This window comes from Cyprinus carpio, chromosome A5, assembly GCF_018340385.1.
Source record: "Cyprinus carpio isolate SPL01 chromosome A5, ASM1834038v1, whole genome shotgun sequence".
Taxonomy (NCBI): Eukaryota; Metazoa; Chordata; class Actinopteri; order Cypriniformes; family Cyprinidae; genus Cyprinus; species Cyprinus carpio.
In genome coordinates, this window is record NC_056576.1 from 16546241 (window position 1) to 16570637 (window position 24397).

Here is a 24397-nt window from a genome sequence, read left to right on the forward strand (position 1 = left end):
TGATGTTTTTTTTGTATTTCTTCCATTTCCGAATAATCACACCAACAGTTGTCTCCTTCTCACCAAGCTTCTTGCTGATGGTCTTGTAGCCCATTCAAGCCTTGTGCAGATCTACAATCTTGTCTCTGACATCCTTTGACTGTTGTTTGGTCTTACCGAGACTGTTGTAGGTTGGAATGGAAGATACAGATTGTGTGGACAGGTGTCTTATACACCTAACGAGCTGACATTAGGAGTGACTTCTAGTGGCAGGACTAATCTGTGTTCCACATGGGCACATAACCAGTCTGTGGGAGCCAGAATTCTTTCTGGTTGGTAGGGGATGAAATAGTTATTTCACTCACTGAAAAGCGAATTAATTTCTAACCTTTGTATAATGTGTTTTTTCTCAAATTTCTCTCTGTTAAAATAAACCTACCATAAAAATTACAGACCCTTCATTTCTTTGTAAGTGGGCAAACTTACAAAATCACCAGGGAATCAAATAAATATTTTCCCCACTGTGTGTGTGTATGTATGTATATACTGTATGTATATACTGTATGTATATATATATATATATATATATATATATATATATATATATATATATATATATTCTGCTCTGATTTTATGGGGGAAAAATCTGTTAAACAGAAGTGAGTACTATACTGTGTACTCTTATTTGCAGCTGAAAGCATTATCAATTTACCTTAACTATTTAATAAAAAAAAAAAAAAATTGCAAGATGCAAGATGCATGAAACTTTGAATGACAGTGATTCCAATTCAGTGAAAATCTAATAGAATTTATTCCCATCAACTGCTTTTAACCATTGCTTTACAAATCTAATGACACTGCATACAGTGCTTATTTAAGTGAACCTATCAATAGATGAGAGGACCACAGGGACGGATTGCTATGTCAGCTGGACATAAGTGTTATTTTAATTATATTTCACTATTATTTTGCCTAGAATTTAATATAGTCATATAAAATCACACTCAAATTGTCTAAAGCTGAAATTCCTGTTTATAGTGGACAGTAGTCAAAATATGAGGTTGATGGGTGCATGAGGTCAAACAAAACTTTACAATGGCAGAGCAACATATTAATCAACTACGCCATATCATACATATTTTAATAGTATGTAATAAATAGGGCCAAAGCAACGTTTATAAATCAAATTTCTATGTTTGTCTCCCTGTTCTCCTTTTTGGAAATAATTGTCACATTCTAAGAGTAAAGCTACAATTAGTGCCCACTTACCTGCCTTTCAGGTAAAAGAAAACTACTGGGAACTACTACTTAGAACTACTGGGTGAGTTTTATGTCATATAATTAATATTCATGAGCTAGGCTGATAAGGTTTGTAATGTGTCTCTTCTACTCCCCACTGCGAAACTCTTGCTCTAGTATTCCATACTTCATTAATATGTACCTCTTTAAATTTCTCATACAACAATTTTACAAGATGCAGAGGGGAGAGACACATGTTAATACTTTAATGAATCTGATTCAGACCTCTTCTCTGACAGACTTTGGTGACTGATGTCCAACTTTCCCTGAATGTCTGATATTTCACTCCTCTCTTCATCTCCCCTTCTTTTCTTTCAAGACACCCCATCCCTCCCTCTGTCCTCCTCCATCTCCCTTTCCGCAAACAGCTCTGATGACATTGTACAATGTCCCACAAATACCATGTAATCCCCAACCCACCATCACATACAAGTCTGAGGAAAAAGTGTTTATATCCTCTGACATTCACCAGTTGTGACAAAAGACAACACTCTTATCCAATGTCCCCTGCCTCTCCTTCCCTTCACAAAATAAATGGGGTAATACATCAGTTAAGGCATGGTGTGGCACTTTTATCACAAATGTGCAGTCTTTCTCTTCACCCTATCGATTCAGGAAATATTGAGCTCAATATGAGCGTCTATCCAGGCCCACAGAGTAAAAAGCCATATCTCCGGCAGTGCTGGGAATGAAGCACCGCTGTCAGTGCTGAGTAGAGAGACAGACTGCCAGTTTGGACGGATGATTTATTCATATGAAGCAGGTAGAGGCAGAAAACTGTGTGTCAGGGTGTATTTCTGCAGAGATTAAGATGTCCTAGAGGTTTATGTCTCTGATTCTCCTAGCTATGAGCGCAATAACACGTTGACTGCATGCCACAGACAAGATTAAGCTTTGGTACATCCAGTGAAGCTTTACAAAGTTGTCTTTTCACAAGCAAAAGACTACAAATCTTTTAGTTTAGGAATTTCTCTAATCTGTAGTTGATAACTGTCTGAAACAGTCTATAACTGACATTTGTGACCCTGGACCACAAAACCAGTCTTAAGTGTATTTTTTTTTTTTAAATTGAGATTTATACATCAGCTAAAAGCTGAATAAATAAGCTTTCCATTGATGTATGGTTTATTAGGATCAGACAATATTTGGATGAGATACAACTATTTGAAAATCTGGAATCTGAGGGGAGCAAAGAAATCAAAATACTGAGAAAATCGCCTTTGAATTGTCCAAATGAATTCTTAGCAATGCATATTACTAATCAAGAATTAAGTTTTGATGAATTTATGGTAGGAAATTTACAAAATATCTTCATGGAACATGATCTTTACTTAATATCCTAATGATTTTTGGCATGAAAGAAAAATAGATAATTTTGACACATACTATGTTTTTTTGGCTATTGCAGAAAATACCCCAGCGACTTAAGACTGGTTTTGTGGTCCAGGGTCACATTTTGTAAGTGTAGGTTTTTTATTAACTTAATCTTAAATGACATATATCCATATGTGTGTGTGTGTGTGTGTGTGTGTGTGTGTGTGTGTGTGTGTGTGTGTGTGTGTGTGTGTGTGTGTGTGTGTATGTGTATGTTGGCCAATTATATTTGTTAAATTTGAAAATATGAAAACATAATTTAAACCAACAAATTCCAAAATACATTACAATATGCAATATAAATAAATAAATAAATAAATAAATAAATAAATACATACATACATACATACATACATACATACATACATACATACATACATACATATATATATATATATATATATATATATATATATATATATATATATATATATATGGGCAAATATAAAATGCATTTTCAATCTATTGTGAAAATACATGTAAAAAATAAATACATAAAATGAAACAATATATTCTTAGTTTTATAGAAATAATAAAATTATTTTTAAAAAATGTCCAAAAATATATGAGCAAACACTTTATTTTGACGCTCCCCCAAAGACAGTCTACTGAATATAATTAACTTTTTAAGAACATGTCAACTTAATTAAAAATGTAATCATTTATTCATTTATATATATATATATATATATATATATATATATATATATATATATATATATATATATATATATATATATATATTTGTATGTATGTATGTATATATATATTTCTGAAAATAGCCACTGAATGGATTGAAAGAGGGTTTGGAAGATTTCCTGGATAGTCTCTTTTAAGACTCGGGCTTTGCGATCTGTCTTAACTGTGGATCGTCTTTACTCTCACTGGCTCTTTGTCTCTTTTCTGCGTGCATCTCTGCTTAGATGAATGAGAGTGTGAGGAAGGAACAAGGAGCAGGATAAGAGGTATTTTACTGGCAGATGAGCTGAGTTGAAGTTATGGAAAGCTTCTCTGTGGAGAGCTTCTGGGGAAGCTCATGATGGAAGTTGTCTTTCTTATGCTGATCTTAGAAAAGCTCCATTCTTCCAAAATGTATACAATACCTACTATGAGAGAGACAGAGGAGCAGATCCAGATCAGTCTGGAAGTGTCTTCTGTCAGCACCGCACAGTCAACTCAGTATCACATACAGTGTCAGCCTCTGCAAAATGTGTGTAGTTTGTCCACCTGTCTCACTCAAACACCTGTTCATGTAACGGAATTCCATAATATAATTTCAAAATAAATGTAACTGCAATCTGTTATAGTTACTGAGAAAAAATGTAATTTATTTAGTTATGAAAATGTTAACGATTACAAAGGGGGTTATTTTCACACACACATACAGATGTGATTGACTTCTTTCCCAAAATGCATTGGCTGCTTTTATAATATGAGACACCAATGTTTAAGGAGTTTAGGACACAGAATAGGACACGTGCTTATTTCGATAACTGTTTTATTTTTGTGATGGGTGATCTATTCCTTTAAAAGGTTTCATGCAGTTTAGAAAGCTGTTGTCTATGTAGGCAGTAGGCAGTAAGGTAGCTCACTAAGTTTTGGAACTAAGCTATATGTTAAATATTGCATAAACATATGTTATCTACAAATATGCTCTGCTCAGTAAAGCATATGCACCTCTGTGTTATCTAAGTAAGGAATAATTGACAATGGGCCTTTGAATTATTAGAAAAATAATGCACACCCGAGGTGGTGATGTGCGTCATGGCCATTACACCTCGGGTGTGCATTATTTTTCTAATAATTCAAAGGCCCGGAGTCAATTATTCCGCTTATACTACGGTTACCACACCTCAAGTTATTCGATCAGATGATATATTTAAAGGCACTTTTAAATTTTTTTTACTTAAATTGCTATTGTGAGTAGGATTATTTCTTCTGCATCTCATCCAACGCCTCTTTTGCTAGTTCCAAAAATTCATTTTAAAGCTGGTAATGGAGGCTTGAGCTGTTGATAGCATTCTAATGCAGTTATTAATTAAGTTATTAGAAAGAGAGCGAGAGAGACAGAGACACACAGAGAAAGAGAAAGAAAGAGAGAGAGAGAGCTTGTGTGAATTAGTCTGCCTCTGTGCGTCCCTCAACAGTGTTCTGCAGCAGCGTCTCTAAAAAGTGATGTTATTACCTCGCTAGTGAGAAATGTACATGTATGTGTATTTACTTTTGGAAAATCGTCTGTCATGTTGTTGTTTTTGTTAGTCCTGTGTGCTGAATAGGTACTGTATCCTAATTTCTGTTATTACAGTTTACTATGTGAAGTGATATGGAACTGTAATGGGGTCAAGAGAGCTGCCTGGAACTACGTTCGCCGTGCATTTCCCTGAAAATAATTGCACACCTCAAAATGTTCGTCAGCCAATCAGATTCAAGCATTCAACGGCCCTGTAGTATAAACAGACTTTAAAATGTCATGAGTGGTATGAGTGGTTATAACACATACTGGAATGAATGAATGAAACGCATTTGTGCGTGTTTCACTCTGTCTCGACTCAAAATTGCCATTTATAAGGAACAACCTTAATAATTTATAAATTTACCCTCATATCATTTCAAGCCTTTACGACTTTCTTTCTTCTGATGAAGCTGTTTTACAGAATGTTTTTGTGCCTTTTATCCGTCAGTGGGGTCCAAAACAATACTGGGCTCCACTGACTTATATTGTATGAGGAGATCGATCGTACCATGCTAAGTTATGAAAATTACTTTTTTTCTCAAGATATTTTGTGACACAGAAGAAAGAAAGTCATACAGGATTAAAAGAACATGAGGTTAAGTAATCGATGCTAGAATTTTTTAAAGCACAGAGCCAATGTTTTGAATATTGTGTATATCAGAAACCAGCTGAACCAAATTAAGTTTGACACACACGGGCATATATATTCTGTAAAACAAAAAAGTACAAACTATAATATTACATGAGAGATAGATTGCTTTATTCACCTTTGAAACTTTAACTTTAAAACAGAAAGAAAATGAATGCCCATGTCTTTGTCTATTCAAAGAGGAATATGTGAAGACAGATGACCTTATTATAAAGTGTATTTCAAACTATGATTAGATTATTTGAATCAGCCATATTCTTTCTTCTCATTTTCTTATGAGTGAAGATCTAAGTTACTTTTCAAACACATAACTATGGAACACCACAATACTGTAGTTATAAAATCCATAAGCATTTAAAGAGCCACACAGATGGGAAATCAAAAATTACCTGTATTACAGTGTATGATGTAACTGTCCATCAGTGTAAACAATGTGCAAAGTAATTAAACCAAAAAGTACACGATTTATAAAGTTATTGTCTTCTAAAGTAAGGAGTCGACTTTTAATTGCTGAAACGAGTCGTTATAGATTTCAAATCTTTTGCCCATCTCTTTGTACGTAACGAGAACACTTTGCATAATAATCTCCGCCTACCGTCTTGGGAGAAACGGAACTCTGACCTGCCCCACCCCCCACACAGATGCTCTGGTTAGTAGTTGGTGTGATAGCATCATGTCGAGGAGACAGTGTGTTTTTAATTGTAAAGGCAAGTTTGTTTTATTTTCACTGCCAAAGAATGAAGATCAGAAGAACCAATGGCTAAAATTCATTTTTACCACAATACCAGAGCAGTACAACAAATCCCTTTTTGTTGTGTTCACAACATTTCACTGATGACTGCTTTTCTAATCTCTGTGAGTTCAAGGCGGGATTTTCAAAGCGTTTGGCCATAAAAGAGGGTTCATTACCAACTTTATTTGGACCAGCAAGCATCTCCGAATCACAATCTGTAAGTATGATTATGAAGTTATGTGTTTGTTTTCTCCCGAGCGTCTTATCAGTATGTCGCGTTAGCAATTTTTTTTAATGCTAACTCATTGTTTACCGTGAAGTTGTGTGCTCAGTTTTGTTATGTACGTGCTTACATGAGTATGAAAATGTTAGTGTGTGTCATCGTTTTTATTACTTGGATGAATGATAAAAGACGTGTAGATATTTAATAAGTAAATCGTCATAAACGAGTGCAAGAACATCGCTTTATCACGTAATTTACCACATACAAAGTTTAAACTTACCACTGAGAAATGTCCTGGTCAATTCGTTGATTTAATTGTGTGGCCGGTTGAACGACTTCGTCTGTTTCCTCTTCAGATTCTGGCTCATATTGATAAGGCAAAATAGATGCCATGGTATTTATGTACTGTAATAATACCCTATCTAAAAACATCCGAAGGTGAGCTATGGCCGTTTCGTTTTACAACACGTACATGCGGAACAACCAATCAAAACTGACTATGTCAGTTGACCAATCAGAACACAGTATGCTACCGAAAGGTGGGGAAACTGAATCTTTTGAACAGCTTCGCGCGAACCGTTTGGGGATCTCTGAGAATTGAGGTAATTTTAAAATGATATTTTGACAAAATGACTATGTTTTTTAACCTTGCATGGATTTAAACCTGTTGTACAGGACTTATAAACAGTGATAGGAAGCTTAGAATTTTCATCTTACTGGCTCTTTAAATGTGTAGTTGCAGTAGTTAAATGTGTAAAAAAACAAAACAAACAAAAAAAACTAGATTTCTTTGTTTTCATCTCATATCTGGAAATCTGTGACTATTTTTTCAATTTGTTCTGCTTCAGTGGTTTAATAACATAAATAACTCTTTATGGCCAGTCTCAGCAGACAGCTCTGTGTTACAGGTCATTGGGCCGGCGGGGTGAGCATGATAGGAGACCCAGTGTGTGGCCGTGCACCCTGGGTTGGACCTTAGAAATCTCATCCAACTGTGCTCTTTTTGCTACTCACAGCAGCAAACATAAGGACACTCAGAGCTACACTGAGGGCAGAGGCATCTCTGGTGAGTGCATTATGTTTTTTATTGAACAGTGTCCTCAATAAATCAGGGATCAAGAGTGAAGCTCATTGCTTTGAGGCTTTGATCAAACAAGTTTTCCATGTCGAGATCTGAGAGTAACAGATAACGCTGTTATTTTTAAAGGATTGTGGATAGAGACAGCTTCCATGAAAGGCCTGTGCCATTAGATCAATGCCAGAAGAGGTCTAGGGTAATGTGATTTTCAAAGTGCATGGCATTTTTAAATATAAATGTACATGACATTTTTAAACCAAATGCCAATCTTAAAGAGATCCAAGATTTACATATAATGCTTGAAAAGAAATGAAAAATGAAACTGTAACTTGTGCTCTATGCCAAGTTTTCTGAAGCCATAAAATAAATTGTGGTCGTTATCCACTAAAATACAACATCTACATCCATCCTGCCTCTCTTTGGTGGGTTCAAGAGAGAATGAGTTTTGTTTACAGATTGCTCACAAATTAGAGTGATCCAGTTCTTAAGTTGCAATATTCAAATTTCCACTTTTTGTGTTCCACAAAAGAAAGTCAGTTACACAGTTTGGAGGATGAGTAAATGATGATAATATTTACATTTTTTGGGTGAACTATCCTTTTAAACATTTTTGTGGCCAGAACTGAGAAAACACTTACGTGCAATTAAAAGCAAAAAGTTAGTGAGTACAACAGAATAATTCCTCCCAGGTGTTACAATGCAACTGCAAATATTTTAAAACTGTCACATTTTGTGGACTGTCATCAAAACCATATTTGCTGCCACGAGAAAATAAAAAGATACACTTGGCTAAGTCCAGATGTCTCATATATATTGTTCCTTCAGCTGTCCACATAATTTTGTCAAAAAGACTATATTTTTATCATTTCTTTAGTTTCTTTGAACAGAAAAACCTCTCAGGTCACCTTCAGGTGCCAATCACACATATTGTTTGTGTTTAAGTTCTCCCCAAGGACAAAGCAAGTGCAATTACAGCTTGAAAAAATTCCAACAGCAACGCTCAAATCTCAATGGACTCTCGGGGGACCCAGGTGTTCTAAAATAACACAGAGAAATCTGCACTGCATACATTTTAATAGCTGTGTTAGCATGGCTCTCTAGTTTTCACAAAAGTCCAAAACAGAAATCTGCAGCGAGTAACTTCTTTCCCTTCACCACGTTAAATGACTATTTCTCCAATTTTTACAGGGGAGCGGGTTTCTTGGAATCCTGCTCTAGTGTTCCCTTACAATAATCTACCAGTTCAGATTTCTAAGAGACCCCACAAGCCTCCCGGAGTGGTACTGTAGGTTTATTCCTTATTTTCATACCTTACATATGGCCCTTAAAAACCATAATGAAGCATGTTTTGAATTTAACACATTCTATGCAGATTTACCAGTTCTTATAAAGCACATAACATGTTCAACATTTATCCAGGGACAGTCCATAGAAAACAAAAACAAATGGCACCCCAAGAATATAAAGTATCAGCACTTAATTCCACATACATAAAGGGACAGAAAATTCATCCTCATGTTGCACCAAACCATATGACTTGCAAAATGTCTTTGTGTTGTTTTATATGTGACCAGTGTTGTTTTGATATCCCACTGACTTCAACAAATACTATATAGATGTTAATATAGTGTTTTACTTTAAAACAATGCCTCAGATCTGCAATTTTTTTATGTTTAGAAAGACATCACTTGTCACTTTGTTCAATATATTCATAATACGTTGTGATACTTATAAATGAGATGTAATGAGTTCATTATGTTTGGCATATGGAGGTTAGGATTTATTGCAAGTATATATCTTTTTTATTAACAGCCACATCTGCCACAGTCATCCCAAAAATGTAATACTGTAGATAATAAGTACAAATTGTTCCCTTTTTGATTTGACACCCCACAAGTTATTTAATCATGTGTGAATTGTGGATGTGAATGAATGTGTCTTGAACGGACTGTTTGTTATATTGTAATGGGTCTGGCGTTCTTTCGTGTTTCTATTTGTGGAACAGGTAACATTTGTAATCTACTGTTAGTACAGCACTGACTTCTGATCAATAATAGAGAGCAGAGGCAATTTCTTACCGAAGGCTCTAACACTTCCACAATGTATTTAAATGCACAGACAGGAAGGAAAAATCTGGGACAAGAATCAAATTACTTTCCTGCCCCCATCGCCAGGTATTACCAGATTAAAAACAACATAGTCAAATAATTTTATACTCAAGTTTTTGCTATAAGGAATTATGCTATATACTGTCTTCACTACACACACACACACACACACACACACACACATATATATAGCCACATATTTCTCACTGTATGTTTATGGTGCATGACATTATGCATATGGTTTAAGACGTTTGAGTCATTTAGAGTCAAATGCATAAACATCTTTTCTGTCTTATAATGACTGTAACTTAAGCACTTCACTTTTAAATCAAAATGCAATATGTAGAGTGAACTGCTGTTTGGTTTTGTTTTAATTAGTGTCTGAATAGACTTCATTGTTCAAGCTATGTTTCCAGTTCTGTTACACTTAGAAAAGGGACATTTATTTGCACATTAATTTATATTCTTGCTATGCTTTTTTGCTTTAAATATAGACAGAAGGAAATCAGTAATGATCAATTTTGACCAGGAAATTACTATTCTTAAATCATCCATTCTATATCCTATATAATATAAAGCAAATGTGTGAAATATATGGAAGTTGTTTTTTTCCTACTTCATATAATGTAATGTGTAGGCAAATTTAAATTCCACTTCCCATATAACACAATTTAATTTTCTACCCCTCCAGGCAAATTGTTAATGAAAATATATTGAGAAAATACTAGCTGGTTTTCTGAAGAAAAATCTTATGTATTTCAAAAGCAATCACAGAAAGATATATCACCTACCATAGTTACCATGACAACATATTACTTTTGTGTTATGATTATTCAGGGCAACCAGTTCAACACTAGATCTACAAACCATGACAGATCTACTCCACCATAAAAAAACATTCAGAAATATCCTCATCCTTTCACAAATGTATATTTAACTTTCAGTGCTAAAATAGTTTCATGGAAGATACTGCTGTACAACAAGCAGTTTAATGTGTAGCACAGGGATTAAAGAAACATGTGGACTGCTGGGCTCGAAAAGTGCCATTAGGGGTAACTGGAGATGCACATTTGCTGGAGGCCATGACCTTTGTTGTGTATTCAGAGATCTACAAAATTACAGTTGGCCCAAACAGCCTTTCCCTCGATCTATCCTATAACAATGCACCCAGGTGAGTCTGAATCCTTAAGCTGATGGATCTAGTAATCACATAAGCCTACAGAGATGTTCATGACAGCGTTTCATAGCAACAAGCTGAAACAGAGCAAACTCTCTGTCCTTAAAACAAGCCCTTAAAACTCCCCAGTTATTTAATTTCTAACTTCAAAGCTGAGGTTTGGTTAGTGAAGATGGAGACATACAGTAGTGGTGGCCAGAAACCACAAAACATAGTTTAATGATTGAGTTTTCTTCATCCTACCACACTGCCATTTTGACGAGAGAGGCGGGAGTAAATGCTAATGCACGACACCTGCGCCACTCGCTGGTCTCGAGTCCCACGGAGGAGCTCCGGAAGGATAAAAGGAGGAGTGATGACAGTGTTGGACGAGAGACGACCAGTCCATGGACTTTATTTTGTGTTTGTTTATTTTATTAAAGTGTTTAAATGTTCTGCGGTTTCTGCCTCTTTCTTCCCGACCTACGAACTTTGTTACAGCCATATTCTCAAGGAGCTCCACAAACTACAGAAGGAGGAGGCACTGGTGAGATGTAACAACACAGTGAAGACCCTTCACTCAAACACTCATCAAATGAGTCTGAGCTATTAAAAACATCAGTTAAATCAGAAGTTCTCATTGACTGACTGCCAGCTCAAACATTCTAAGATATGCAAAGGAACAGAACATGGCCACATCCTTGAGTGCAAGTGATGGATTAAACAGCATGAGTATCTTCTGTATAAATATACCAGGGTAATGCAAAATCTTTCATTCATGAGTGTGAATATGAATTAAACTGGCTAAACCCAAGAGGATGTGGAATTTGAGTTGAAATGACAGAAAAAGAAATTTACTGAAATGTAATTCAAAGGCATTCAACAGGAAATGCAATCTGGGAAACACAGTGTCTGTCTGTCTGTCTGTCTGTCTGTCTGTCTGTCTGTCTGTCTGTCTGTCTGTCTGTGCTGGCAAAATGAGTCACGATGACCAAATTTTCAAAAATGTGTTGTTAAAATGTAATTGTTATTTTATGATATATTATTGCCATTATTCTCTATTTACAACTATTTAAAAACCTTTAAAATGATGTATGATTTGTTGGAATCAGACAAAACATGACTGAGCTACACATGTTTGAAGTTGACAGAGACAGCAAAGTCAGTTTTGAGAAAAATCTAGTTAAATTTTTTTGAAGGTGTCAAAATAAAAACACCTAGCATCCATACCTTAAAATCTCCGGTTATACCAACAATTCGGCACAAACCAATCTATAGGAAAATATATAAATATTTTTCCCCCCATGATACGACAAAGTTAATCTTCACTTGCCTCATGATTCGACTATAAAACAATTATCAATGCATCTTTTCTTCCAATTCTTTTCTCAATAATAATCACTTTATTAATCATAATATTTCTTAGTTATTTTATCTTTGTTATTAAAAATAAGAACAATGATGCAAATAAACAGTAGAACAAATATAAGAAAGAAACCAATTAAATGACCAGTGCTGTACTATCTTCATTTTACATCTAAACAGAATCATTCAAGTAAGAAAAACAAATAATCAGAAGTAAGATCCTTTTCATTGCTTATCACTTCATTTTTTTTCATTCCTGCATGTTCCTTTCAAAACCAAAACATCAGAAGCAAGTGCTTTACTTCTGATGGACAAATGCAACTTTTTAAAAACAAAGAATGTAGACCTCTTAGAAAACGTAAATATAAAGATCATTGTAGATGTTTAATTACTATGTGGAGCATTGGGATCACTAGACGACAGCTTAATGAACTAATTTTTGTGAAAACCTCAAAATCACAGGTCCCAAATTTTGCATCTTGTTTGCTACTTCAATTTAAATTATATTCAAATTCAGAAATCGACTTGGAATTGAGAAGACATTCTCAAATAAATGCTGAATGGTGCACAGAATTGAAATGTGTATTTCATTTCATTCAAAATTAAATTCAGACACGTTAAAAAAAAATATATATATATACATATATCAGATGCATATTCAGATATATTTAACCTAAGCTGTGAAACGAACATGGAAACTCACGAAACCTCAACATTTGTACTTGGCTCAGTCATGTCTTACAAGCAGTGCAAAAAAAAAAAAAAAAAAACAGAGCCAAAATCCACTTCTCCTGCAGCCGGTGAAACCATCTAACATCTGTAGATCATTCACTCTCAATGAGACAGCAAGTTCGAATAAAGAAATGACCATCTCTGAGGGGCATTAAAACGGAAGTCAAGAATGTGGAAGCTTTAGTTCTAGACAATGAAAAAAGGAGATCAGAGAGAAAACGATTTGATGATAAAGTGAAAAGATGTATGAGTGCGAGAGCATGACTGACATTCGTGTGCACCGAGGCAGCTCGGCTCTCACCTTGGCTGTCATCAGCTGCCCCCTCAGATGGTTCTAAGACCTCAACACCACTCGGATTCCTAAATTACTCTCCCTCTCTCCTCCGATTCCCTCATTTCTCTTTCCACCTGTCAGTCGGCAAACATTTCTGACTACCATTTTAAAGCAAGGATAATTCTAGGAAGACAGAGGAAAAGTGGAGATTAACAGAGGCGAATAACAGTTCAACTGTCTTCCTGAAAACGCAGTGACAATGTTTGGATTTTTTCCCTATAAAAACACACCAAGCTGAGTTGTATAATTGAACTCTGTATTCACTGCTGATTTTAACCCCCACCCAGCTTATCTAATGACTGGTGCATCCATTTATCTCAATATTCACTCCGTGGCATAAAGGAAGACTGAAGGGGCTAGGCTTACAGGGTTCATTCATGTGTGACTGATGTGCACAGCACCCCCGATTCCATTGTGGGCCAGGCTGCAGACGCCTGCAAAGTCCATTAGAGAAAGGGGTGTGCATTGAAATGCTGGGAGAGTATCTCGGAAGGATGAATGGACATGGTGGCCCTCTTGTTTATGTTTCCGAAACTTCCACTGTGTGTGTCACTATAGGCAGTGTTTAAGACAAAGAACACACTGTTTCAGTCTCAAGGTGCAAAAGAGAGGAAGGAGAAGACACACAGCAGCATGTACACATTCTTCTGCTCCTGCTGAAAGACTCTTATTACTTTCAGCTTAGTCACAGAAAACTTGCCCTTTACATTTCAGTGCACATGTTGGTGTGTAATCATAAGTGCAGAGTATTAGTAACTGTAACATGTAATATATGGTACACAAGCTCAAACTTCTATGTTCAAATTTATGTTTACACTGTAAAACATTTTTCACCTAATTCAGCTTAACAACTTTTTAATTGAAATATTTAAGCACAATAAAATAGGCTTTACGCCATTTCAACTCATTTTAAAACAAACTTGTCCAGTTGTATCTTTCTGAATAACTTAAAAAAATGATGTTAAAATTGGTTAAACTACTAAAGTTAAAATGTTAAAAAATGAGTTAAAGAAATGCTGCCATGACTTATTGATCATTTGTTGATCAATTGTTACAATGGCTGATCACTTACTGATCGACTGAGAGGAAATTTCTGAGCAAAAAAAACAAAACAAAAAACAATTGCAATAATAAATTAATAAAAATGATATAAAATAATATACTGTAAGTAATAATAATATTATTATGTACAGTAATATAATACATCATGGCCATTCTAAAAGTTTTACAACCTCTGGTGCATCCTCAAATAAATAAATAAGATGCATGACACCCCTAATATGCACATTGTAGTGTAACTATATCAATTGGGGTACATTTTTAAAGATGATCTGACTCAAAACCTGCAAAAACAGCAAATAAATCCCATCATGCAGGATTAAACTGAACATCTATACTGGTCTGCATGACCTCCCATCGGTTAGCACTGCAACATCACATCCCTCCACAAAGCATTAATGAGTCATCTGTATCCAACCAGAAAATGTAAGCCATAGATATTCATAGTGCTGCTTTTCACAGTGAGTTTTATGTAGTGCCTAAAACAGCAGGTTGCAGCCCTGGCCTAATGCTTCAATCATGTCCTGAGTATTAGAGATCAGAGTCTGACTGAGAGACTCTGGGATGTCTGTATGGGCTCATCCAGTCCCAGCATGACATGAAATACGGATCAGATAGAGATCGCTCAATGTCTTCTTGTGTCCACTAAGCTTATGCCTGGGTTCAATCTCCCTCCAAAAACAATCACCTGCATTGTGAAAGTATGTATACTAGTAAAAGATCTGCTATAAATCACCAAATCCTGAAATATTATCTACCACAATGAGGGCCCCTCCACTCCTCCTCTTACCTTTTCCCTCTATCACCTACAGTGAATGAGTGTGCCTACCCACTATCCCCTTTCTCCACAGCCCTGTTTGAGACAATTTTATCACTATCCCTCCTCATGAGACTGGCATATGGTAGCACCATACTGGCCGTCTGTGATGTGCCCTGCTATTGACACACAGAGTTATTATTGCCTCCTGGGAGCTCTTAAAGCAGCAGCAGTAAACACATCTCCATGCTCTATTAATCTGCTGGTGGTTGCATGTGTTTGTGCAAAAACTAGAATGCACACGAACACCATAAGTGCATGTAACTATAGCAATGTGCAGATTTACATATTAAGATGATTAGGGAAGCGCAAACTATTTTTCTTTATTTTTAGGGTCATTTTAATGATACACTGTTCTGTATCCAATTCAGTTGTTGTACTATCTCCTTAAGTAAGCTGTTTCTAATGTTAATTTCCTTTGGACATTTAGACCTTGAGAATCAAAACCTTTTTTTTTTTTTTTTTTTTTTTGTCACAAAAAGAAAATAAAAAAAACTCTTACATTTATCCGTATTCAAGACTAAAGCACAACACAAACAAGCATGTGTGTGAACCTGCATCCTTAAAATAAAGATATTTTTTCTCAGAAAAAATAAATCAACTTTATACTTCTTATTCAGCAAGCAAGTTTAAATCTGATCAAATGATCAAAAGTGACAGTAAAAACGTATGATGTTACAAAAAATCGATTTCAAATAAATGCTGTCATAATAGACTTCTTTCAAAAACATTAAATATTATAATACACATACATGGGTGATTAAACATGTCAACCTACTCATTGAAGCGATGTCTAATTAAGATGCACAGATGTATATACACAAATGCTACGTTTCTTCAAGATATTCTTAGAAGCAATTTCTTCAGAAGATTTCACCAAAAGGTTCTTCTGTCAGATACCATGGTATCTTGAAGCAAATAAGCAACCTTGACAGTTCTTGTCATGAATTCATTAACACCTCATCCTAACACAAATCTGAAACTGTCTAATGGTTTCTGCAGCCACTTATTTTTAACATTACAACTTCAGAGTAAAACCACTCAGATATGGGGGGAAATATGATCATAACCATATTACTTAGGCAAAAGAGTTGTCTTAATCTTATCAATTAATCTTACTGAATCTATTTGATGTAGTCAAGGAGCATGATCGTATGAACACATGTTGACATGCTCCTGATTCTGGGTGTATCAACTTTTCCAAGACTACCATGTCTAATCTCTGTGGAGAAAAGGCTATTTGTCCACGACATTACCCAGACCACCATAATGCTAAGCATCCTATAGGCATGAGTTACAGCATACACATTCTCTTTCTTTCTAAATCAGGATTTTTTTCAATGGAGCTAAACTCTTTGGTGATTGATTTGCTGCTGTTTCAATCCTTGTCTGGTCAGGTCAAAGATACCTTTTCAGGAGACACTATGAAAATTACCTCACTGTTTTAGAAAGCTGAGGAGGTTGTGCTTTTTTTGTCATTGGGAAGAGAGCAAGAATCCAAGCCATGATAAATCCTATCTGTCCTCCAGGGCAGACAGGCTTCTTTGATTACCACTGGACCAGGCCAATGTCTGGCCATTTTGCACAGTTCAATGGTGGATTGGAAAGAAAGCCTCGTATGAGGCAACACAGACACCTAACACAAAGCCACAGAGTCAAGAATATGCCTGAGTGGCTGCTGCATGTCTCCAGACCACAAATCTACATTATTTGGTTTGTAAAACGAGTACTAACTGATAACAAAAGTGTTAATAAAAGCAAATGTGAGATAAAAATGCATTTACTGAAACAACCATGCCATTTTTGTTTGCTTCAACACGTCTTTGAGCTGTTTTATTCAGTGCCGTGACTGGTGTTTCACTAGACTCATTCCCAGGCACTTCGTATTGAAAGTGCGATGCTGTACCGGGTGATCTACCGAACAAGTTTACTGTATGAGAAAATCCCTATATATGAAGCTGGTGATGTGATGCAAATGTCAAAATATATTAGTCTATAAATGATGCACTATGGTAAAAGTTTTTTGAGGTCATAACATAAATCTTTATTAATCGATAATCTGCCCTGTAATTGTATTTTGTGTGTAAATAAAAATAAAAATTGTTGGGGTTTTACTGCCACTTGTGTTCATTTCACCTGAAAAGTGCAGTGAACTGTATTGTGTTTATGTACATTTTTGGAGTTTTGCTAAAACGTACATAAAGGCCCATTTTTCAATGAGCCAAGGTTAAAACAAAAATGAGAAATTAGTTCACACTTAATGGAACACAATTCTGCTGATGTCAAAGTTTGACCTTTAAGTAAGGAATAAATGACAACCAGAATCAATTATTCCGCTTATACTACGGTTACCACACCTCAAGACATCGATCAGATGATATATTTAAAGGGATTTGTCTGGTTTTTGTACTTAATTTCTTCCGCATCTCATCCAATGCCTTTTTTGCTGGTTCCAAAACATCATTTTAAAGCTGGTAACGGAGGCTTGAGCCATTGATAGCATTCTAATACAGTTATTAATGAAGTTATTAGCGAGAGAGACAGAGACACACAGAGAAAGAGAAAGAAAAAGAGAGAGAGAGAGCTTGTGTGAATTAGGCTACCTCTGTGCGTCCCTCAACAGTGTTCTGCAGCAGCGTCTCTAAACAGTGCTGTTATTACCTCGCTAGTGAGAAATGTCATATGTATTTACTTTCGGAAAATCGTCTGTCATGTTGTTGTTTTTAATAGTCCTGTGTACTGCATACTGTATGCTAATTTCCGTTATTACAGTTTACTATGTGAAGTGATATGGAACTGTAATGCGGTCAAGAGAGCTGCCTGGAACTATGTTCGCCATGCGTTTCCCTGAAAATAATTGCACACCTCAGAATGTTCGTCAGCCAATCAGATTCAAGCATTCAACGGCCCTGTAGTATAAAGTTACAGTATCACATGGTCATTCAGAATATCTTGCAAGTATCAGGAGTTCACCTGTTTCCCATGGAACGTTCTCATCTTCAGCCGAAGTTCTTTCTGTCTTGTTTACAAAGTGACAGAATGGTCATCTGCTACTTAAGAGTATCTGAGAGAGTATGATGTCAGAAATCTTAACCACGGTCCCATGGATCTGTAAAGCTGAGTGTCGTTGAGCATCGATGAGCCTGTTTTTAGCAACACAGCAGACTAAATAATGCCATTGGTTTTTGTAAAGAATGAAAAGGAGCTGGCACTGATGCTCTTGAGCTGGCACTGGATTCTAGAGCAGAATGTTTCACTCTCTCAGGGAGAAGAAAAGGTCTTCAAGAGACCCTAGCTGTAAATAACACAGACACTCCATTTCAAAACTCAATTTCTTCACATTTTCGTTAAAAGAAAAACAACTTGATTGACCTTGGAGAAGTTAGATTACCTGTCCGTTTTGATGGCTAATTTTCCTCTTGTCCAAGGAAACAGCCACTGCAAAAAGTGCCGTGGAAGGTGTTGTTTCTCCTCATCCTTTTGTCATTAATTGGCTGCCAAGTGCACTTGACTGTGGAAAGATGAAGCTCTCTCTCCATGGACGCTGCGTTCAATTCAGGGGAGCTGAGGCCAAATGAGTTTTGTTTGTGCCAGAGCCCAGTGGGGAGCAGCAGGACAGCTGGTTAGTGTGTATTCTGTGTGTTTTCAGTTGCTGTAGTTGGCCGTTAAGTGTCACGCAAGCTCAGCTCACAACCCTTTTTAGATTTATTTCAGGAGCCAAGATGGGCATGTCATCAAAGAACGGACATTTCATTGTGAAAGTTTAGTCCCATACATTATCTTACAAGGAAGCCAAGAGTGTTGTTCACAGAGACTAAAACAAAACAAACCAAATAGTCTGAGAATGGTCAAATGGTCAAGACATTTGAGAAGACCAAAACATTTTGTATTTAGGGTGAAGAAAGTTGGTACATATTTGTTTTTAGGGTGAGACTATTTACATATCAAGCAAATTTGAGTTGAGCTTAACCTCTCAGATTCTTTTTGTAAACTATGCCTGATATTGACTGCTGTCTACAGAACTGGTATATGCTGACTTAGCAGTGGTACACTTAAACTAACTTATTTGCTTATTTAAACAAGGGATCCTCTGTCCAAGCAGACTCCTGTCACTTTTCGGCTTTTAAGGCCAATTATATTCTTGATCCTGCCAACTATGACCATCCCATTAGGGTCAGTTTACAGAAAGAAGCATTTGGCAGTCAGGGAAGAGGTCTGGACAAATATAAACAGATGTCATGGTGCCAAAACATCCATTTAACACACTATAACAGACTATCCTTCAATCAAATGATGCTAATATTAACATAAATGCTCTAAAGATGATGCAAAAATTGTTAACCCTTGAATATCTTATTTTAGCTAGTTGAATGCACAAATTAATTAACCTTAAACACTGAAAAAAGAAGTTTATATGATAGCTTTGTGGGAGGAAGAGACAGACTCTTATGGGCTGCTATTATTATGTTTTTCGTCCTTTTTGTAGCTTGACAGATATGGAGACTATAAACTGTCCTTGTTGTGCAGGTTTGGAACATCATGAGTGTGAATAAATGATGACCATTTTTTATTTATGTATGGACTGGCCCTTTAAGAAGCTTAATTTTCTCACAGTGCTTGAGGTTGACTATGTGCAGAAATGCAGACTAATTATCTTTCATTTAAAGTACAATAAACCCTAACCACCAGTGCTGAACGTGCTTAGAGAGATGATAAAAGAAGAAGAAGAAAAGCCATTAATACAACAGTAGGGCAATGTATTGCTTGCAAACACAATGAACACTGCAAACATGATAGCATAATGATACCCACTGCTCTCCTGGCATGAGTTTCTCTCTCCATCTATGGAGTGTAACCTGCATTCTTGCCAAGGTAATTTAGGAGCAATTCTGCAATCAAATACCTCAGAAAGCCTCTCTTGGCAAGTCACTCTCCACAGTGGCTCTGTGTCTCTCTCAGCGCATTGTTTTGTTTGTTATCTTTGGACAGCCATGATGCTAATGGGTATCCTTGCTGTGTTTTAGCCACAAATCATCTCATACTGTATATTCTCGTTAAGCTCAGTAAATACTAACAGGAGGACAAAATCTCCAACATATCTGATAGCGCCGAGAATGACAGCTGGTTAGCCTTAAATCGTGCTCTCTCTTCTTTGAACACTCATCCTCAACAGCTTTCCTTGGTTCGCTTATAAAAGTTTACTTTTCAGAAGCAGTACGAGGACACACTTATAAAAGTAGATCATTGATTGTGACAACTCTGAGGTTTATTCAATTTTTGCTAGGCTATTCGCTCTCTCCCTTTTTATCACAGCTAAATTAATGCATATAGGCAATGTCATAGTCTTCTGTTCCTATTGGTAACCGTGAAACAGGTGCACTAGCTCTTGCAAATAGGAAAGCAAATTTTGTTGAGGGTTTATTATTTATAAAATGCCTATATAATTGAATGTACCAAGGTTCAAAATTAATGTCTTTTTGACTGTTGTAACACTCTCATGTGTTTAACCAGGGAAAAAAAAGAGCTATAGGGATGAAATCACTGCCATACATTACCACGTCTCTATGCAAAAACATAAAGGATTCACAGGATTCAACTGAATTGAGGTAAAACTGTAAATTGGACTGCCTGGCTCATAATTTCATTTGCAATTAGGTTAAGTTAGTTGGTAAATGTTAAATGAGAGAACTGGTATCATCTGAATCAAATGCTTTCCTTGCTTGATTTGATATATAAAAAACAAACTCTACACCATTCAAATTAAAATGTATAAAAAACTATTTTTTAACAATAAATGTATGCACAATATTTAAATTCTAATATGTTTTATATTAGTGTGTTAATGCAGGTTATCACAAGAATTAGTTTTTTTCTTTACCTGACTCTATTACACAGTTTAGGAAGAATTTGTAGATTTCTAATCAACTTTAATTTGCATCATATGAGAATGTTTTATCAAAGTTTAAAACAGCACAAAAAAAAAAACAGTTATATAAATTCAAATAAAATGTGTTACAACATTCTTGGTCTCTTCCCTACTTACATTTTATTTGGACAAAAAAAAAAAAAAAAAAAAAAAACATGTATGAATAGTTTTGGGTATCTCTCGATATATATAATAAAATATTTACTTGAAATTAAAATCAACCTTTTTAACCAGGTAATTCTAAAATTTTACAAAGACACACACTAAAATTACTGAAAGGTTACAGTGACTCATAATGATTTAGCAGACAGCTTCATATTTGAACGGAAAGCTAACAGCCTTTCCACTCCTGGACCTGAACATCACCACATCCTTCATGATGTCATACACAAGTCAGCAATGTGAGTACAATCATTTATGCTGAACTTCAAAGTAGGTGTGTGTGTGTGTGTGTTATTTTGTGGTTGGAAGCATCTCCAACACAGCTGAAACCCTAATGAAATACACCAGACTATACCCTGGAAGCTTTGAGGGACTCTGTCTCCAGCTGATCTGAAATCAGTCCAACATAAAGGAAGCCACAAAATAATTTCCACTTGCTGGTTTGTAAAAATAGCTTATGCCATGTATCCATAGCATCATACAGCAACACTCTATCCATAACACAAACTCTTTAGAGTAAAGACAACTTTGAGCCTGATTCAACATGTAACAGGACCACTAATAAAGGGCTTGGTAATCACAACCAGGCCATCTTTGTATGCAGAGTCCTTGACGATTTTGAGCTGTCTAAAGAGCTTCATGTCCCTCATCACCAACTAATCCCACATCCAGACAGACTGAATCTAGCTCAGAGAATGACACAGCCTCTTCTCATCCTCACCCAGCGCCATCAGATCTGAGCCCACTGTAGTGTATAAAGTGTGCAGTGAGAAGATCGAACCAATGAAAACCAAGCACCTTTAAATGGCCATGTGACATTTACCCAATCGAATACTGCTTTTCAATTAATAGTAAGCTTAAAGTTTCAAATCAAAAACACCTGAAAAAGCAACATGAATTTCAGAACTTTTTAGTATATAAGAGTATTTATATGTTATTATCGTTAACAAAAATGTAAAACAATTTTGTTAAATGAAAAAAAGGGAAAACTGGTAACCTGAATTAAATAAATACAATTTTCAGCAATGGAAAACTCAAATAAAAAATGGCATTTTAATTTTTGTTTTAATTTTTGATACATGGTATACTGGAAACTTGCCTGCATTAAACTAAAAAAAAACTGCGACTACATATAAATATTGTAACACTACACTGCACCAAAAAACTAATATTTTTAAATCATAAAAAAAATAAAAATTTATGAAAATTAATTAGAAATTACAAATTAAAAATACTATAACCCCATTTTATAATTTTTTCTAATTTCTTATTTATTTTTATTTTCAGAAAAAAAAAATCAAAAACTTTAATTACTTAAAGTTTTGTTATTAACCAGATTTTCAATATTACCTGAGATTTTTGGATTCCATAAGCAACTAAAATCCCACTGAACCCACAGTACACCATTGAAGTTTGTCCATGAGAACCTTCACACTGAGTCATTAATATGTCCTTGGTGCTCTGTTTTCATTTTAAACTACATCTAGAATGAGATACATCTAGATTCTACACCAAAGAATCACAAAGCATTTCTCTACCCTATCGATTGGTTTCTCATTCTCTCTTTCCCTCCTCTGAGACCATAAAACATGATAAGAGCAGCAGTCTCTTTGTTTGCCTTAGATTTTTATTTACAGGATTCAATATCATTCCTGAGCATGCCTGGAATCCTTATGAGTGCTCAAGCTTTATCCCTTCTGTCATCTCTTTCCTTATCTATTCTCACTTCCCACTACACACCATTCCTTCAGAGATTGACCCACATCTTCACAGTGAAACTGTGTAATCACCATGATGTGAGTGTCAGTCTGTCTGTTATTTACAGTCAGCATTATACACCAAACACTCAGAGCTTTCAAAATATTCCCTCGGAGATGTTGCATGCATTACTGATCAGAGGGCTTTTTAATCTTATTATCCAGGTCAAGAGGGGGGAGAAATGAGCAGAATCTTGACCAAATCCAACAAGAACACGATAAATGTATGAGGACAGGGTACTGCTTAATTTTAGATGGGCATAGATCAATACTTCATATAGCTTTTGGGATTTTTTTTTCCCTGCCTGGTTAAATTTCACAAGAAAATGGGTAATGAAAACTAAATAAATATTTGATGAAGCATCTTATTGCTTTGTTGTGCAAACGATATAAACAGAGCGATTTCACAACGTTAAAAATCTATTAATTTCTAAATGATCAAAAAGCTTTTTAAACTGAACATACACTATTTGACAAAGAAATTCATGAATGCACCAAATTGTAAAGGGAAAAAAAGCTAGTATCTAACCCCGCATCCCCCGCTGCCCAAAATGCAATTCAAATACAGCTTCTCACAAAACATCTAGAATATGTACCTTTTTAGATGTGAATAAAGTTCATCCTTGTCTTCTATAATGTCAGAAGGTTGCTGCTGATCTGCTGGTGGTCCCTTGAGAACTGAGACAGATGTCGGTGGGGACACCTGCTTGAGTATAAACCCAGCAGTCCCCTCAACAGATTTAGGTCCACAGGATCAGACGCCTGCCCCGAAAATAGAGCTCATCCCATTTGCAATTTGGAATCAAATATTTGTAAAGTGTCTTCGTGTTTTCTATTAAATATTTAATGTAATTTCAAAATGAGAACTTGCTTTGTATTATAACACATCAGAAGTAACGTACTGTAATCAATCAGAAAATCCTGGAAATCCAGAAAAACCAGAGGCAATGGTTAATTCACAAGATTAAGAACCGGCAGTAAATTGTGGTGAATTTTGCATTATTCTGGATGAGGAGTTTAAACAAATCCAAGGGGCTTACAGTATCTTACCAATGGTTTATTTTCGGGGTTTGTGGGGGGTGGGTGAGGAAGCTTCATTCTCAAGACACCAAGCCATCTGTTTGCTCGTTTCCTGGTGGGTCCATATCTAGACCAGAGTGATTGACTGACAGCTCTGTAATCCAAACCCCTCTTGTTCCACTTGTGAGGTCCACATATAAACCTGTAATGTCATGAAGATACAGCATATCACTTAGCTCAGCATAGGGCAAATCAAAAAAGATTTCAACAATTTATGAAAATAAATGGCTGTAAATTTTAGGGCATATGGAAACAAGAACGTAAAGTGTATTAGACTGCCTGTTTCTTATTAGATCTTTATGAAGATGTATTGCATTGATGGATTATTTCATA

At 35.7% G+C, this 24397-nt stretch overlaps 1 protein-coding gene across 4 annotated transcripts in view; it reads right to left on the minus strand.

The window, feature by feature from the left end:
• LOC109082848 (tenascin-like) overlaps positions 1-23723 on the minus strand; it is a 69000-nt gene extending 45277 nt beyond the window's left edge. For 2 of the 4 annotated variants that reach the window (XM_042755397.1, XM_042755390.1), the window contains exon 1: positions 6771-6927. The gene's annotated coding sequence lies outside the window, so the exon portion shown is untranslated. Of the gene's footprint in view, positions 1-6770; positions 6928-18112; positions 18334-23580 lie in introns of those variants that run through there. The other 2 variants (XM_042755399.1, XM_042755404.1) reach the window with 2 other exon arrangements.
• Positions 23724-24397: the final 674 nt, after the last annotated feature.